Here is a 19746-nt window from a genome sequence, read left to right as displayed (position 1 = left end):
CTGAAATGAGAAAACATGTCCTTTGTAAAATGGCGTACAAGTTGGACCCTATTTTTTATCAATATTAGCTTTTTTACTGTTCCTAGTTTAATAGAAAGTCTTGAATTAACATACTGCTTTACTTTTCTTATTGACCATTAATTAAACTGTTTTAATAGGTAATATAAATGGTATCCTGGTATTTGGCATAATTAAAGATGTGGAAAGTTGGAGTGGTCACTGTGGCTATGAAATTTATACAAGGAAGGAGGAAGATGTGTAAGTCAGTAAGAAATGGAGACAAGGATGACAAATTTTGTGTTAAGTCAGTAGGAAATAGAAGGCTTAAGTCATCTGTCAGGCAAAAAAAGAATAAATTTGGTAAAGGAATAAAAAAAGGATGGTGATAAGATATGTTTCATGGGAAAACAAGAGTAGTTTGAGAATGGGTTACTAAAAAAAGGGATTGAAGTAGTAGAAGAGATGACAAACTGACATGTTATTTTGATCCGACTGGAAACTTCATGAATCCCTAGGCTGAACTTGAAAATGATCTGGTAGAATCATTGTTCTACCCTGGTAAACAAATACAAATGAGGTTAAAAAAAAAAAAAAAAAACTTTGTTTACATAGGGAAAAGTAGCCTATGGGAAAAAGGAGTGCAGTTTGTGGATGTTTGGATAAGTGACTGCTTCAGTTTAGTGTGAAAAAGTACTCTATACTCATTGAAAGGTGGAAAACTATATAAAATATACAAAGAAAAAAGGCTGTGTATTGTACTTTCTGGAGGGCAAGTCATAGTGTGCAGTGCAAGAAGGAAGTGACAGAAGTTTTTTTATTGCATTATCAGCATTATTGACTCTGGAGATATCAGCCTGTTATACAGAGCAATCTTAAGGCCTTGCATTGATTATTGCATTCAGTTCAGGAGGCCACATCTGGAGAAGTTCCACAAAAGTGAGCGAGTTTGTTGCAGTGGAGTGGTTGCTAGCGTTTTAACAGGGAATGTGGCATTCAAGATGCCTCTTGATAGGCCCTTGAATGGGTTAATTTTTTCCATGTCTCACAATTTGTAAGAAATTGGAAGATAATGTACTTGTTTTAACATGCACATTGTGACCTAACATGCGCTGTCTGTGTGTGTGTATATTTATTTATTTATTTATTTACATTTGTTGACGGGGCTAGTCTAACTGGATACATGTCCATTTTCAGTAGAGGCCTGGGAAGAAAAGCTCCAAGCAGACAGGTAAAGACATTATTATACAATAATAATATAAAAAGCTATAAACATATACAGATAATACCATTTTTTGGGATATTTGCAAAAGAGGATGATCAAGAACAAATTTACAATAAATGAAAAAGTGTAAAAAAAAAAAAAATTTTAAGGACAACATAGTACAGCAGAAAGGCCAATAATTAGTAATGTATGTATGTGTGTGTGTGTATATATATACATACATATATATATATATATATATATATATATATATATATATATATATATATATATATAAATAAAATGTGTGTAAGCGCTACAGAATCCTGAAAGACCAAAATCCTGAAAACACACAATATGCCACCATAGGGTCATAGGTAGGTACTAGGCTATCTGCCCAAGGGCCTACGTAAGCCTAGCCAACAAGGTTCCCTGGCTTATGCCACCCAAGAAAGTTATTTTCCTGTGCCACAATGTGAGTACTGTTAGAGTTTCACAGTCAATTACAGTATTAGTATATATGTACTGTTCATGAAATGTATGTGAGTGTATTGTTAGTTTCACAGTTTATCACAGTACTGGTATGTATGTATTGCTCTGGGGGGCTATGCGAGTGTACTGTTACAGTTTCATAGTATATTACAGTACTACTACTATATATGTACTGTTCAGGAGTGGTGAGTGACTGTATTGTTACAGTTTTGCATTCTGTCACAGTACTAGTATACCTGTACTGTTCAGGAAAGGTATACGAGTGTATTGCTCTGGAGTGCTATGTGAGGTCCAGTTTCACATTCTATGTTCTACCACAGTACTAATATATATGCTGTTGAGGAAATGTGTGTGAGCGTATTGTTGCAGTTTCACAGTCTAGCATAGTATGTATTGCTCTGGAGTGCTATGCGAGTGTACTGGTACAGTTTCACAGTCTGACAGTACTAGTATATAGGTACTGTTCAGGAGTTATGTGCGAGTGTATTGTTACAGTTTCACAGTATGTCGCATTACTAGTATATATGCACTGTTTAGATGTGCTATGTGAGTGTCCTGTTACACTTTTGCAGTGTATCACAGTCCTAGTACATCTGTATTGTTCAGGAGAGGTAGATGTCTGTACTGGTACATTTTCACATTCTATCACAGTACTAGTATATATGCACTGTTCAGATGTATGTGATTGTACTGTTGAAGTTTCACATCTATCACAGTACTGGTATGGCTGTAGAGTTCAGGAGTGGTATAGGAGTGCATTATTTTAGTTTCACAGTCTATCACAGTACCAGTATACATGTACTGATCAGCAGTACTATGTAAAAATATTGTTACAGTTTCATAGTCTGTCAGAGTACTAGTATACATATGTAATGTTCAGGAGTGGTGTGTGTGTGTGTGTGTATTGTTACATTTTCACATTTTATCACAGTATTAGTATACATGTACTGTTCAGGAGTGCTACGTGAGTATATTGTCACAGTTTCACAGTCCATCAGAGTAAGAGGATATATGGACTGTTGAAGAATGGTATGTGAGTTTACTGGTACAGTTTGACTATCACAGTAGTAGTATATATGTGCTGTTCAGATGTGATATGTGAGTATACTGTCACAGTTACACACTGTGTATGTACTCTACAGGAGTAGTGTGTGAGCATACTGTTAAAGTTTGGCAGTTCATCACTCAACTGGTATATATGTACTGTTCAGGAATGCTATGTGAGAGTACTGTTTCAGTTTCACAGTCTATCACAGTTCTAGTATATATGTCATGTTCAGGAGTTCTATGTGAGTGTACTGTTAAAGTTTCACAGTCTGTCACAATACTAGTATATACATAATGTTCAGGAATGCTATGTGAGTGTATTGTTACAGTTTCACAGTCTATCACAGTACTAGTATATATGTAATGTTCTAGAGTGCTATGTGAGTGTACTGTTACAGTTTCACAGTCTATCACAGGACTAGTATATATGTAATGATGTCCTTCAAGGATGCATCTGCAGTCCTTACAAATGGGTTGTCCTGTTGTCAGGCAGCCCTTCGGTCGGCCGGATTCCAAAGTCTGGGTCTGGCCTCGGCTGGTGTCTCACTTCACCCGACATCATAGCTGCAGTTCTTCGGGTATAAAGGCATCAGCCAACGCCATTTTCCTCAGTCTTTCTTGCCGCGTGGCGCCTGAAGCAGAAGCTGTTCGCAAGTGCCGGTCGGTCAGAACCAGAGATTACTACTACAAGTACCGAAGACTTCTAAAAAGCTAAGTACCCTGTTGGGGACTCTTTCTTGCCTCAGCCGATGTCAGAAAAAGTGAATAACTGTTTAACTTGTGGGAAACAAATACCTCATAAAGATTTCCACTCTTACTGCTTACCTTGTTTAGGCCCAGACCACGACGTAGCAGCTTGTCCAGCCTGTGCTTCTTTCAACCGACGGACGCTTAGACGTCGGTCGGAATTTGCTGAAGAGTTTTTCGGCTCCGATTTTGCTTACATTATGCCGTCTGATACTCCGACTACGCAAATTTCTAAAAAACGCAAAGAAAAGGACCGACACTCGCGGTCCGCGGTTTTGGTCGAAACCGCGGTTAAGTCAACCGCGAGTGTCTCTGTTTCGACTGAAACAGAGTCCACGGTTCTTCCTTCGGCCGAAAGCTTACCACTTACCGAGGCCTCATCCAGCCTGGCTGAATCTGCTACTGAAATCCCACCTGCTCTTGTAGGTTCGCAGGATTTATCTGATACTATCCCTTTGGATATTTCTACCCCTGCACGTGGAGCTGCTAGGCCTCCTGCATCCATGTCTATTAAGGCCTTTGCCAGGGCTAAAGCAGCAAAAACTACCAAATCTGTGCCTGCTAAGACCCACTCTCACAGGCCTAGTTCCAGTTCACAAATGCTTAGTCTAGCAGAGGATCTCATTTCTTTGATCCGGGGATCCCAACCACATCCAGACAGGGCCTCTCACCCACCTCCAGAGAAGAGGACTAGAGTAGAGCCCCCTGAGCCAGTTTCTTCAGATGGCTCCTCTGATGAGTCAGATAATTCAAACCCTCCAGAGGGCCCCTTTTCTCCTTATGAGGACTCTGATGCAGAAGACTCCATTCCTTCTGCCTCTCCGCCTGAGGAATTTTCTTTTGGGGAAACCTTGCATGCTATGAGGGAACAATTTCAATGGCAGGGCCAGGATTTCTCAGACTCTAGGAAAAGGCTTAGAACCTTTGTGCATTTGCCACAGCATAGGCCTTTAGCCATTCCTCCAGTACTTACTGTTGTGGATGATGCTTTTAATGATGCTTGTACTGCTCCTGATTCTCTTCCACGGCCCCTGCTAAGCCCGAAGGTACTACAGGGTTCCAGACACACATTATCATTTGTATAAGGCCCCTTTTGCAGATCCGAAACTATCTCCCAGGGACCCAAGGCTGTAGCAGCTTCTTCTACCAAAACCCCTCCCTCTGAAAGGGAATCTAGGGCCTTAGAGATGGGGTAAAAGTTTACACTTCTGCTACTCTTTCAGCTAGGGCCTTGAACTGTCAATTCCACATGATTCAGTATCAGGAATTTATGTTAGACCAATTAACTAAAAAACTGTCCTCGGATGAACCATTAGACAAAAAATCTGTACAGGAAATGGTACATAACATTCAGCAGGTCAGTAATCATTCCTTAAAATATGGCTATGATGCACTGGAGGCTTCCTTTAGATCAGCCATGACTGGCACAGTGATCAGAAGACATGCATGGTTGAAAGAGCAGTCCTTACCAGACCATGTAAAATCAAAGCTCCTAGATGCTCCCATGGATAAGCTCAATTTGTTTGGCTCCCCTGCGCAGCAGGTGCTGAAGAAGATGGAAGAGAAAGCAAAATCTGTCCAGACAGTCAAGGATTTCTTGCAGGTCCAGCCTCCAAGGTTTAGCAGGTACTGGCCTTCCAAGAATTGGTCCTTTCCAGACACCTCCAGAGCTCCGAGAGGCAGGAATAGGTGCTCAAGAGGCAGGGGTCAATCCAGAGGTGCCTACAGGGGACGTCAGTGGCAGGCTAACAACCAGCGAGGTACAGCCACAGATCCAGCCACCACCACTTCCACAGGACAATCACAGTGACTTGGCTCTGGCACCGCCTACCAGGGAACAACTAGAAGCACCCTTAGGCGGAAGCTAGCCTTATTTTCAGTAAACTGGCATTACATCACAGGAGACAAATGGATTTTACAGACAATAGACCAAGGTTACAGGTTTCACTTCCATACTCTACCAAGGAAGAGAGGAATGCCAAACCTACCTCCAAATCAGAAGACAGAAGCTCTAGAACAAATAACTCACTTACTAAGGATGAGAGCTATAGAAAGGGTACCATCTATGGAACAAGGACAAGGATTTTACTCCAGACTCTTCCTGGTACCAAGAAAAGAAAACCAATGGAGACCTATTCTCGACCTGTCCGCTTTAAACACATACCTCATTGTTCCAAAATTCAAAATGCTGACCCTACAGCAGCTTCTTCCCATGCTGGGAAAGGAGTCTTGGCTGGTAACTCTAGATCTCAAGGAGGCATACCTGCACGTCCCCATACGATCAATTTGCAGAAGATACCTCAGATTTCTTGCAGGATCAGAGCATTATCAATTCTCAGCATTGCCCTTTGGCTTATCTACTGCGCCCAGAGTATTTACGAAATGCCTGGCATCAGTAATTGCTCATTGCAGGCTTCAGGGAATTCAAATTTATCCTTACCTGGACGACTGCCTGTTACAAGCGGACAACAAAAACAAATTAACAAAAGATTTGGAATGGGTCATTCATCTACTACAAGCCCTGGGATACACAATCAATATAAAAAAGTCAAGGCTGATACCATCCCAAAGGATAACCTTCTTGGGTGCCGATTTGGACACATCAAAACAAATGGCATTCCTGACAGTAGAAAAACAGGAACAACTCCCTTTCTACTTCATGGCATTAACAAAGCAGAACCAGCTAACAGCAAGAAAAGTCCTGCAAGCTCTCGGTTACATAGCATCCTGCATAATATTGATTCCACATGCCAGACTACATATGAGGAAGTTACAGTGGTACCTAAGGAATTTATGGTCTCGACACAAGCACAGCCTAGAAACCCAGATTCCAATAATTCCATGCCTGAAACAAGAATTCCAATGGTGGGCTCAGGCCTGTCAATCAAACAAGGGACTGCCCTTCCACAGCACTCAACCAAGCCAGACCATCACAACAGACGCCTCAGACCTCGGTTGGGGGGCACACATGCTGGACAAGTGCATACAAGGCTTATGGACTCAAGACCAGCTGCACCTACACATAAATCAGAAGGAAATGCTGGCAGTAAAACTGGCAATTCAGGCATTCAGACCATTTCTTCGACAGGGTCAACTGCTGATAAGGACGGACAACACCACAGTTATGTGGTACATCAACAAACAGGGAGGCACACATTCATACCCTCTGTGCCGGATGGCAATGGACCTCTGGAATGTGGCACTGAGCTTCAACATTCAGCTTCAAGCAATTTTTGTGCCAGGAAAAGAAAATATACTAGCAGACATCCTAAGCAGAACTACCACGGATGCCCACGAATGGATGCTGCATCCGGACATCTTCAAAACCATTATAGGGAAATGGGGACTACCAGAAATAGACTTATTTGCATCCCCACACAATCACCAACTGAAAAAATTCTGCACAAGGACGTACCACCCACTTGCTTGGAAAGTGGACTCCCTATCTTTCAGTTGGAAAAACCTGACAGCATATGCATTCCCACCTCTTCCTTTGATGCACAAGGTGCTATTGAAGATCAAAGAAGACCGTCCAAGGATCATCCTGATAGCTCCAGTCTGGCCAAGGCAACATTGGTACCCATTACTAAGAAGCATGTCTCGGGAACAAATATGGCCTCTGCCCCTAGTTCCCTTGCTGTTAACACAGAACAACTTCAAAACCCTGCATCCAAACCTGAAAACACTGCAGCTGGCTGCCTGGAACATTGCATAAGACCAAATAACCCAGATTTATCTCAAAGGGTTAAAGACATTATCTTGGAGGCTCGCAGACCCTCAACAAGAAAAAATTATTCAGCAAAATGGAAAAGATATCTCATTTGGAGTACTGCAAAAGGAGAGAATGTGTCACTGGTAAACATATCTAACATCCTGGAATACTTGGCAGAGCTCTTCCACAACGGCCTGTCCTATTCTTCCATTAAGATTCATGCATCAGCTATTTCAGCAGAATACAACTTGGATCCTCCAGTCTTCTCACATCCTCTGCTCAGGCAGTTTCTGAGAGGGATTAAAAATGTAAAGCCACCTAGGAAGCCACCATTGCCAGCATGGGACTTGAACTTTGTGCTAGAAAAGTTGACACTCCCTCCTTTCGAGCCAGCAGCAACAGCAGAATTACAGTACTTATCATGGAAAACTGCTTTCCTGCTTGCAATCACTTCAGCAAGAAGGGTATCTGAGCTACAGGCATTAATGGCAGTACAGCCCTTCCTGATCTTACATCAAGATAGAGTTTCCATGAGAACTAATCCTACTTTTATGCCAAAGGTGGTCTCCAGGGTATCTTTAAATCAAGCTATCCACCTACCTACATTCTTCCCCAACCCACAGAACAGGGGAGAAAGACTGTTGCATACCTTGGATGTACATAGACAATTACGTTACTACCTGGACAGGACCAAGAGCAATAGAAAGACTGACCAGCTACTGGTAGCATATGCGACAGGAATGGAAGGAAAAGCAATTTCAAAACAGACAATCTCTAAGTGGATAGGAAATTGCATTAGATTTTGTTACTCCTACCATGGGAAGAAAACTCCAGAAAACATCAGGCCTCACTCTACAAGGGCTACAGCCACTACCACAGCTTTCTTACGAGGAGTGGCTACCAAAGACATTTTAGAGGCTGCTACTTGGAGCTCCGTGCATACATTTGCCAAGCATTATAATTTACCTTTATACTCCAGATCCCGAGCAGGTTTTGCCACTGCTGTTTTGCAAGGGATATTAACTACACCGTAATCTTATTTCTCCTCCTCCCCCAGTTTGGCTATGGTATTCTACCCATTTGTAAGGACTGCAGATGCATCCTTGAAGGACATGGTACAGTTTTGTACCTACCATACATGTAGATGTCCGATAGGCATGCATCTGCAGTCAGGATTACCCACCCTCCTTCCCCTCTGTGGTACTCCTAGGGTATTTGCCCATCTTGTAGCTAGCTGGGGGAATCTATTATGGTGTATTTGTTTGTACACATGTACATACATGCTTATTTTTTGTTTGCTCTCTACTATTTGGAACCATTTGCATTTATCCAAATTTAGCCTTCCTAGAGGGCACCTGGCATCTGGGGTAAGAAACACTGAGGAAAATGGCGTCGGCTGATGCCTTTATACCCGAAGAACTGCAGCTATGACGTCGGGTGAAGTGCGACACCAGCCGAGGCCAGACCCAGACTTTGGAATCCGGCCGACCGAAGGGCTGCCTGACGACAGGACAGCCCATTTGTAAGGACTGCAGATGCATGCCTATCGGACATCTACATTTATGGTAGGTACAAAACTGTACTTTCTAGAGTGCTATGCGAGTGTACTGTTAGTTTCACAGTCTATCACAGGACTAGTATATATGTAATGTTCTAGAGTGCTATGTGAGTGTACTGTTTCAGTTTCACAGTCTATCACAGGACTAGTATACAAGTCATGTTCAGGAGTGCTATGTAAGTGTACTGTTACAGTTTCACAGTCTATCACAGTACTAGTATATATGTCATATTCCAGCACAAGTACATACAGAAACATATTACCCTTCAACTATATGCATGGGGGCAAGCCCCCCCTGCACCCCCTGCTATTTAAATATATCAACTCCGAGATTGCACTTCACTACACAAGTGCAATCTTGGAGTTTATATATTTAAGTAGCAGGGGGTGTGGGGTCGCTTATACTCTGAGAACAGTAATATATAGTTTGTGTTTTATTTGTTTCTGTATGTATTTGTGCTGGAATATAGTGAGTGTTGGTATCCTGTGTGTTTTCGGGATTTTGTTCTTCATGGTTTTGTTCTTTCATGTAGTGCTCCCATAAGATATATATATATATATATATATATATATATATATATATATATATATATATATATATATACAATAAAACCAAACTGTGATAACTAGCATAAACGAAGAACTGTACTAATAAAACAACAAACTCTCTTATAAACTAAAAGACACTCCTAAGGCAAAACTGATGCTAAGCACTTTCATTCTTTAATGGTATCTAGAACTTCTTCAGAACTGATGACATTTAAAAAAATGTCAGGTATAAGTAAGGTGCACAAGGTAGAGTGAGAGATGTAACCATGACAATAGCATACAACTTCTGAGAACACTGAGGAAAAAATTTAATCAGAATCTACACATTTTGTACAGCTGTAGATACATTAACAAATATTAGTATAAAGTGGGAGTGGTCAGACTCCCCATCTCAATGGACATTTAACATTCAGGTTTTCATTGAGTCCAGGAGGGGTCTCAGTATTAAGTAATAACTGCCATCGCAATTCTTTCAGTTCAAGCAAAGTCTCACGATCTCCAAAAAATTGGTTAACTTGTTCCAGTATGAGAAATTTGAAACAAATAAACTTAGGGAAGCGTAAAAACTGTGCCTTCCTAGAGCGTTTTTTTTTCATCTTTATTTCTGATATCTGTCAAATGTTCTTTTACTCTGTCAGAAAGCTTTCTGATAGTCTTACCAACGTAAAATGCTTTCCAAGAATTGCACACTGCTACATAAACTAAAAATGGTACTTGCATATTATCGCAACCAGATTTTCGCGGTAATGCTGGTTGCTTCTGTTGATGGTAGTAAATCCTAAACTGTTCTAAATAACTTCTTTTCTATTATGTTTTAAATTTTTAAGAATTTAGCAATGAAACCTCTGAGAAAATAAGTGTTTAAGATAGGATGTCCTTCAAGGATGCATCTGCAGTCCTAACAAATGGGTTGTCCTGTCGTCAGGCAGCCCTTCGGTCGGCCGGATTCCAAAGTCTGGGTCTGGCCTCGGCTGGTGTCGCACTTCACCCGACGTCATCTCTGCTGGTCTTCGGGTATAAAGGCATCAGCCGACGCCATTTTCCTCAGTCTTTCTTGCCGCGTGGAGCCCGAAGCTGTTCGCAAGTGCCGGTCGGTCAGATCCAGAGATTACTACTACCGAATACTACTTCGAAGACTTCTAAAAAGCTAAGTACCCCGTTGGGGACTCTTTCTTGCCTCAGCCGATGTCAGAAAAAGTGAATAACTGTTTAACTTGTGGGAAACAAATACCTCATAAAGATTTCCACTCTTACTGCTTACCTTGTTTAGGCCCAGACCATGACGTAGCAGCCTGTTTAGCCTGTGCTTCCTTCAACCGACGAACGCTTAGGCGTCGGTCGGAGTTTGCTGAACAGTTTTTCGGCTCAGATTTTGCGTACATTATGCCGTCAGATCCTCCGACTTCTCAAATTGTTAAACGCAAAGAAAAAGACAGACACTCGCGGTCCGCGGTTTCGGCCGAAACCACGGTTAAGCAAACCGCGAGTGTCTCGGTTTCGGCTGAAACCGAGCAAACGGGTCAATCTTCAGCCGAATCCATGACTACTACCGAGGCTCCTGCTACCCTAGTTGAATCTGCCTCTGAAGTTTTGCCTATTAATGTGGTTCCTCCAGAATTATCGGACACCATCCCTTTGGATGTCTCTACCCCAGCACGTGGTGCTGCTAGGCCTCCTGCAGCCATGTCTATAAAGGCCTTTGCCAGGGCTAAAGCAGCCAAATCTGCTAAATCTGTGCCTGTTAAGCCCCCCTCACACAGGCCCAGTTCAAGTTCTCAAATGCTTACTCTGGCAGAGGATCTCATCTCTTTAATAAGGGGATCCCAATCTCACCCAGACAGGGCCTCTCAGCCTCCAGAAAAGAGACCTAGAGCAGAGCCCCCTGAGCCAGTGTCCTCAGATGATTCTTCTGATGATTCAGACAATACAGACCATCCAGAGGCTCCTTTTTCTACTTATGAAGATTCCGATGCTGAAGAATATTCCTTCTGCCTCTCCACCAGAGGAATTTTCCTTTGGGGAAACCTTACATGCCATGAGAGCAATTCCAATGGCAGGGACAAGATTTCTCTGATTCAAGAAAAAGGCTTAGGACCTTTCTACATTTACCGCAACATAGGCCCTTAGCTATACCTCCAGTTCTTCCTGTTGTGGATGATGCATTTAATGATGTTTGCACTGCTCCTGATACTTTACCTCCAGCCCCTGCCAAGCCCGATAGGTTTTACAGGGTACCGGACACTCATCACCACCTATACAAGGCTCCCTTGCAGATCCTGAGACTATCTCCCAGGGGCCTAAGGCAGTAGCCGACCTCAGCAAAAAACCCTCCCTTCTGAAAGGGAATCCAGGTCCTTAGAGATGGGGTAAAAAGTTTACACCTCTGCTACTCTCTCAGCTAGAGCTTTGAACTGTCAGTTTCATATGATCCAATACCAAGAGTTTATGCTTGATCAGTTAACTAAGAAACTGTCCTCTGATGATTCCTTAGATAAGAAATATGTTTTAGAAATGGTGAATAACATTCAGCAGGTTAGTAACCATTCCTTAAAATGTGGCTATGATGCACTGGAGGCTTCATTTAGATCAGCCATGACTGGCACAGTTATAAGAAGGCATGCATGGTTGAAAGAACAGGTCTTGGCGGATCATGTTAAAGCAAAGCTATTAGATGCTCCTATGGATAAGGTCAGTCTATTTGGTTCTCCTGCCCAGCAAGTAATGAAGAAAATGGAAGAGAAGGCAAAATCTGTACAAACAGTTAAAGATTTCTTACAGGTTCAGCCCCAAGGTTTAGCAGGAACTGGCCTTCCAAAAATTGGTCCTTTCCAGACTCCTCTAAATCTCAGAGAGGCAGGAATAGACGTTCCAGAGGCAGAAATCAATCCAGAGGAGGTGCCTACAGAGGACGCCAGTGGCAAGGCAATAACCAACGAGGCACAGACACAACCACTGCCACTGCAACAGGACAATCACAGTGACTTGGCTCTGACACCGCCTACCAGGGAACAAATAGCAGCACCCTTAGGCGGAAAGTTAGCCTTATTTTCAAAAAATTGGCACTATATCTCAAGAGACAAGTGGATTTTGCAAACTATAGACCAAGGCTACAGGTTTCATTTCCACACCTTAACAGTAAAAAGAGGAATGCCAAACCTACCTCCAAATCAAAACACAGAAGCTCTAAAACAAATAGCTCAATTAACAAAGATGAGAGCTGTGGAAAGGGTACCACCTACAGAACAGGGCAAAGGATTCTATTCCAGACTCTTCCTAGTACCAAGAAAAGAGAAAAGTTGGAGACCTATTCTCGACCTGTCCGCCTTAAACACATTTATCATTGTTCCAAAATTCAAAATGCTGACCCTACAGCAACTTCTTCCCATGCTGGGCAAGGAGTGTTGGCTGGTAACTCTAGATCTCAAGGAGGCATACCTGCACGTCCCCATACGACCAAATTGCAGAAGATACCTCAGATTTCTTGCAGGATCAGAGCATTATCAATTCTCAGCATTGCCCTTTGGCTTATCTACTGCGCCCAGAGTATTCACAAAATGCCTGGCATCAGTAATCGCTCATTGCAGGCTACAGGGAATCCAAATTTATCCATACCTGGACGACTGCCTGATACAAGCGGACAACAAAAGCAAGCTGACAAAAGACTTACAAAGAGTCATTTGCTTACTACAAGCCCTGGGATACACAGTCAATTTAAAAAAGTCAAGACTGATACCATCCCAAACAAGAACATTCTTGGGTGCAGAATTGGACACAGTCAAACAGATGGCATTCCTAACTGCAGAAAAACAAGAACAACTCCCTCTTTACTTCTTGGCATTAAAGCAGAACAAACTAACAGCAAGGAAAGTACTGCTGGCCTTGGGCTTCATGGCATCATGCATAATCTTGGTCCCCCATGCCAGACTACATATGAGAAAGCTACAGTGGTACCTAAAGAATTTATGGTCTCAACACAGGCACAGCTTAGAAACCGAAATACCACTAATCCCATGCCTGAAACAAGAGTTCCTATGGTGGGCTCAAGCATGCCAGTCAAACCCAGGCTTGCCCTTCCACAACTTTCAAGCAAGCCAAACCATCACAACGGACGCCTCAGACCTAGGTTGGGGGGCACACATGCTGGACAAATGTATACAAGGATTATGGACTCCAGATCAGCTGCACCTGCACATAAATCAAAAAGAAATGCTGGCAGTAAAACTAGCAATCCAGAATTTCAGACCATTCCTCAAAGAAGGCCATTTAATGATAAGGACAGACAACACCACAGTCATGTGGTACATCAACAAACAGGGAGGCACTCATTCATACCCCCTATGCCGAATGACTCTGGACCTATGGAATATGGCTCTGAGCTACAACATCCAGTTACAGGCAATATTTGTACGGAAAAGAAAACATCCTAGCAGACATGTTAAGCAGAACTACCTCGGATGCTCACGAATGGATGCTACACCCGGACATCTTCAAGGCCATCACAAAGAAATGGGAATGCCACAAATAGACCTATTCGCATCCCCACTCAACCACCAGCTCAAGAAATTCTGCACAAGGACATACCACCCACTTGCATGGAAGGTGGACTCTCTATCCTTCAGTTGGAAAGGCCTGACAGCATATGCATTTCCACCTCTTCCTTTGATGCACAAGGTACTACTGAAAATCAAAGAGGAACGTCCAAGGATAATTCTGATAGCTCCAAATTGGCCAAGACAACACTGGTATCCATTGCTGAGGAGCATGTCTCTGGGGAGAACGTGGACACTACCCCTGATGCCTTTGATGTTAACTCAGAACGACTACAACATCATGCATCCAAACCTAAAAACTCTGCAACTGACTGCCTGGAACATTACATAACAGCAACTAACCCAGATTTATCACAAAGGGTTAAAGACATTATCCTTGAGGCCCGCAGACCTTCAACAAGAAGGAACTATGCAGGAAAATGGAAAAGGTTTGTCATTTGGAGTACTGAAAGAGGAAAAGATGCGTCAAAGATGGATATTGCTAACATCCTGGAGTACTTGGCAGAGCTTCTCCATACAGGCCTGTCCTATTCCTCCATCAAGTTACATGCATCAGCTATTTCTGCAGAATACAGCTTCGATCCCCCTGTCTTCTTACATCCTCTACTCAGGCAGTTCCTCAGAGGAATCAAGAATGTAAAACCTCCTAGGAAACCACCATTACCAGCATGGGACTTGAACTTTGTGCTAGAAAAATTGACACTCCCTCCATTTGAACCAGCAGCAACAGCAGATCTTCAACACCTATCCTGGAAAACTGCTTTCCTACTGGCAATTACTTCAGCAAGAAGGGTTTCGGAACTACAGGCCTTAATGGCAGTACAACCCTTCCTAATCTTCCATCAAGATAGTGTCCATGAGAACTAATCCTACATTTATGCCTAAGGTGGTATCCAGAGTGTCTCTAAACCAGGCAATCCACCTACCTACCTTCTTTCCCAATCCACAGAACAGGGGGGAAAAGACTGCTGCATACCTTGGATGTACATAGACAGTTGCGCTACTACCTGGACAGAACCAAGGGCAATAGAAAAACTTACCAGCTTCTAGTAGCTTATGCAACAGGAAGGGAAGGAAAAGCAATTTTCCTAACAGACAATCTCCAAGTGGATAGGAAATTGCATAAGATTCTGTTACTCCTACCATGGAAAGCAAATTCCACAGAACATAAGACCTCACTCTACAAGGGCTACAGCCACTACCACAGCTTTCTTACGAGGAGTGGCTACCAAGGACATTATTGAGGCGGCTACTTGGACCTCCGTGCATACATTTGCCAAGCATTACAACTTACCTCTATACTCTAGATCCCGAGCAGGGTTTGCCACTGCTGTATTGCAAGGGATCCTAACTACACCATAATTCTTCTTCCTCCTCCCTAGTTTGGCTGTAATGGTATTCTACCCATTTGTTAGGACTGCAGATGCATCCTTGAAGGACATAGTACAGTTTTGTACCTACCATAAATGTAGATGTCCGAACAGGATAGCATCTGCAGTCAGGATTACCCACCCTCCTTCCCCTCTGTGGTACTCCTAGGGTATTTACCCTCCTAATAGCTAGCTGGGGGGGATCTCTTATGGTGTATTTGTTTGTATATATGTACATACATGCTTATTTTTTGTGTTTGCCTACTTTTTTTTTGGAAACATTGGCAACTGGCATCTGGGGCAAGAAACACTGAGGAAAATGGCGTTGGCTGATGCCTTTATACCCGAAGACCAGCAGAGATGACGTCGGGTGAAGTGCGACACCAGCCGAGGCCAGACCCAGACTTTGGAATCCGGCCGACCGAAGGGCTGCCTGACGACAGGACAACCCATTTGTTAGGACTGCAGATGCTATCCTGTTCGGACATCTACATTTATGGTAGGTACAAAACTGTACTTTTCCCATTTTACCACGAGCATGTCATGTCAGCCAAGCATCTCCCATATTACTGCATGTGTGTTCCTTTTCTCCTGCTATGAAATGTTGTCAAAGCTGTAGTGAACAGGTTTTTGTAAGGCATGTATTCATTTACTCATTTACCTTGTTACCGAAAAGTGCTTTAATTATAGTTCCGTAAAAATGCGATTGTGGGATTTACCAAAGACAGATTAAGGAGGCAATTCAACTATTACAACAGTACGGAATTATAGCCAGTTTTAAGGAATGCAGTTCAGGACATGAAATGAAGTTATACTATGGAAAGTAAATATTTTGGAAATGCAACTCTGCCAAATGCTACCAGCATATCAGAGTTCGGGAAGGTAACTTTTTTGAAGGAAGTAGAATATCTTTTACAACTGCTGTTGGTTTCATGTACTGTTGGTGGAAACCGTTAACAAGTATTAATTTCTGTCATGAAGAACTGGATATGGCTGACAAGACTGTTATCGACTGGAGTAATTATTTAGGGGATGTATGTACATTGAAGTTGGAAAAACAAGAGAAGAAACCGATCACAGGGCCAGGGCATGTAGTGGAAATTGAGAGTTTATTCACTCGGAAAAATAACAGTGGTTGTATCTTCCCTCAACAGTGGATTTTTGGAGGGATCTGTAGAGAAACGAAAGAAACATTTGTAGTAAAAGTGCCAGATAGAAGTGCCTCCACATTGTTTGGCAAAATAAGGGAATACATCAAAGAAGGCAGCATTATTTACTCAGACTCCTGGAAAGCATATCAAACAAAACAACCTGGACACTGGAGTGCATACCCAACATATAGAAAAAATGTGGGGCTCAGTGAAGGGGAGAAACAAGAAACAGCAAGGGACTGCACGTCAACATCTACAGACCTATCTTGTTGAATGTATGTGGCATGAAACACAACTGGCAAATTCAAAAGAATGCTTTGAAGAACTGTTAAAAGCCATCGGCAACAACTTTACTCCACACACAAAAAAAAAAAAAAAAAAAACAGAATAAGAGCGACTAACTAACCAACTTCTTCACAGCTTTCAAAACCAAAAAGCAGTACAACACCCACTGAACATTCCACATCTTCGGATCTGTATACACTGAAAATAAATATAACAGCAACTGAGGAATCCACATCTTATCCGCTTGACAATACATATCTGTAGAGCTATGGCCTGAAGCTCAATGCCAAAAAGTGTATTGTCATCCTCTTTGGTAAAAACTCTGTACCCATGAACTACCACATAGCTGGTAGTCTACTTAATGCCGAAAATGTGATGAGACTTTGGGACACAGGTGGACAGTAGTCTCTCCTTTGATAATCACATCGCCACAGTGGTCAGGAAATCCTTCTACATGGCTCATCTCATCACAAAAGGATTCTCATCCAGAAAAAGAGGTCATTGTTCCCCTCTACTCATCACTCATTAGACCCATTATAGAGTACAACGCCCCTTTTGGTATGTACCTCACAAGACATCTACAACAACTGGAAAGACCACAGAAATACCTCACAAAGAGGATTACTGACCTCAAACAGATTCCCTATGCAGAAGGTCTCAAAAAACTACAGCTTTACTCCATCGCATATCACCTACTCAGGGGCGATCTCTGCCTAACATACAAAGCTATGTCAAACCCAGAGCTGTTGGACATGCTCCACTTAAAGAAACCTCATTCCGTCCAAGCTACACGCTCTAGGGACTTTAACCTTGTCACCACAATAAACAGAACATGCTGGAGGGCTAGATTCCTGTCCCAGAGACTTCCCATACTCTGGAACAGACTGCCTATCTATGTCAAACGGAGCTCCTCATTAGCACTCTTTAAGAAAAATCTTGATGATTGGATGGGAAATGGGTAATTCACCCCGGGGATCACTTCTGTGGCTCTGCTCGACAGGGGCACAGGAAAATAATTTTCTTGGGTGGCGAAAGCCAGGGTACATTTTTTGGCTAGGCTTGTATGGGCCCTAGGGCCAATAGCCTAGTACCTACCTATGAACCTATGCAGCAACTATTAAAATCAATGACATTACAGTATACATTGCACTGAAAATAGAAGCAAAGCAGTACTTTGAATTTACCTATATTACATGCATGTGTCCCATTCACTGTATACTGTTTGACCATTAAATACTTTACCTCAATAACTAAGCATGTCTCCATTTTCTTCTTTTCAAAGAAAACATTCAGGTAATCCAAGAATAATCCTTACAACTTTGTTCCTTGTCTTATTTTAACAATATGAAAGGTTACCTATGAAAGTACAGCTGAAAAATACATCTCCGAAAAGCACCTAACATTGCACAATAACTCCCAAAGTCCTTTCCGGCCAAATACACGTGCAAACGCAGATATTCTTATCGGTGAATCCAGCGCTCTACGTCTTTACAGCACACTACCCACAAATCCTAAAATTGTACATCTTAATTTCAGAAAGCACCACCAATATCCCAGCACACTTAACAGTTCACCCTTCCCTAATACAGTACATTTTTTACCTAAATGAGAACAGCGTATGCCGTATCGCAAAAATTTGGTTGCGATAATACGCAAGTACCCTAAAAACTTAGGATGGCAATCAAAATGGTTTTTAAAATAGACTGTAATGTTAGTGTTGGAAACCTGAACTCAGTGCAGTATAAATGTACTGACAAAACTACGTATTTGTTGCAAGTAACTGTTCTGTACTTGTAGTACAGAAATGCGGGCTATCTTTTTCAAAAGACATTTTCAGAGTGGTGTTTTGTTTTGAAGGAAAAGGTAGGATTATTCCCTAAAACTTGGCATAAGTCTTCACTAGCTCTAATGATCCTATTTCTCTGCACAAGGTTTCTAATGCCTTGTGCTTCCCTGCTGATAGGAAGAGGAAAATTGCAGTTCCTGTCGGTGTTTTCAGTTTGATCTAGTGTGTCTTTAGGCAGTAAACCGTATTTGAGTATAGGTCTATGTTTAATGTGCCTGTGAGCTGCTACTTGTGTGAAAGCTTCCTGCACTAGTTCTGGGTAATCTCTTCACAAATAGGAGTGTTAAGAACTAATACTTCTTTTGGCTTTTCCCGGTTAGGGGTCACCACACTGGATCACCTGTCCGTTCATGATTGGCAGTGGAGTTTTACCGTGTCGAGTTGCTAGCCTGACGCCCAACCTTCCACAGAAGGCACACACACACACACACACACATGCACTCTCACCTAGGGCCAATTTAGAGTGTCCAATCCACCTACACCATGTCTTTGGGATGTGGGAGAAAACCAGAGTACCTGGAGGAAACCCACGCGACCACAGGGAGGACATGCAGACTCCGCACAGAAGGCACCCCAGCCAAGGATTGAACTGAACCAGGGAACCTCTTGCTGTGAGGCGACACCGCTAACCGCTGCACCAACTAATTGTTAATGTATATACAGCCATACAAAATGTGTAGATTCTGATTGGTTAATTTTTTCCTCACTGTGTTCTCAGAAGTTATATGCTGTTGTCATGGTTTCATCTCTCTCTACCTTGTGCACCTTACTTATAACTGACAGTTTTAAATTTTATCAGTTCTGAAGAAGTTCTAGATGCCCTTAAAGAATGAAAGTGCTTAGCATCAGTTTTGCCTTAGAGAGTCTTTGTAAGAAAGAAGTTTGTTTTATATATATATATATATATATATATATATATATATATATCAGGCAGGAGTGCAACAAATGAAAATATATGAGCACATTCACCTCCAAGTAGTCCACAGCAGATGAATAAAGCACTGATTTTAATAACAGAATAAAATGGAGATGAGCTCTTTTGCGGTAAGCTTCATCAGATCTAAAATGCATTTCAAATAACATTCTTAAAAATACAAGAGCAGTTACAATTAACAAATCAGATCAAAGTGCATCTGATACCATTAACTACCATAGTAACTTCACAAGTTCATTCTTAAAGCTACAAGCACTGTGTGTTGCAGTAGAAAACATGCATATAAATGCTTCCTTGAAAAAAA

This window comes from Protopterus annectens, chromosome 7.part1 (assembly GCF_019279795.1).
Source record: "Protopterus annectens isolate FY-2018-M chromosome 7.part1, PAN1.0, whole genome shotgun sequence".
In the NCBI taxonomy this organism is placed as follows: Eukaryota; Metazoa; Chordata; order Ceratodontiformes; family Protopteridae; genus Protopterus; species Protopterus annectens.
This window is presented reverse-complemented; position numbering follows the sequence as displayed.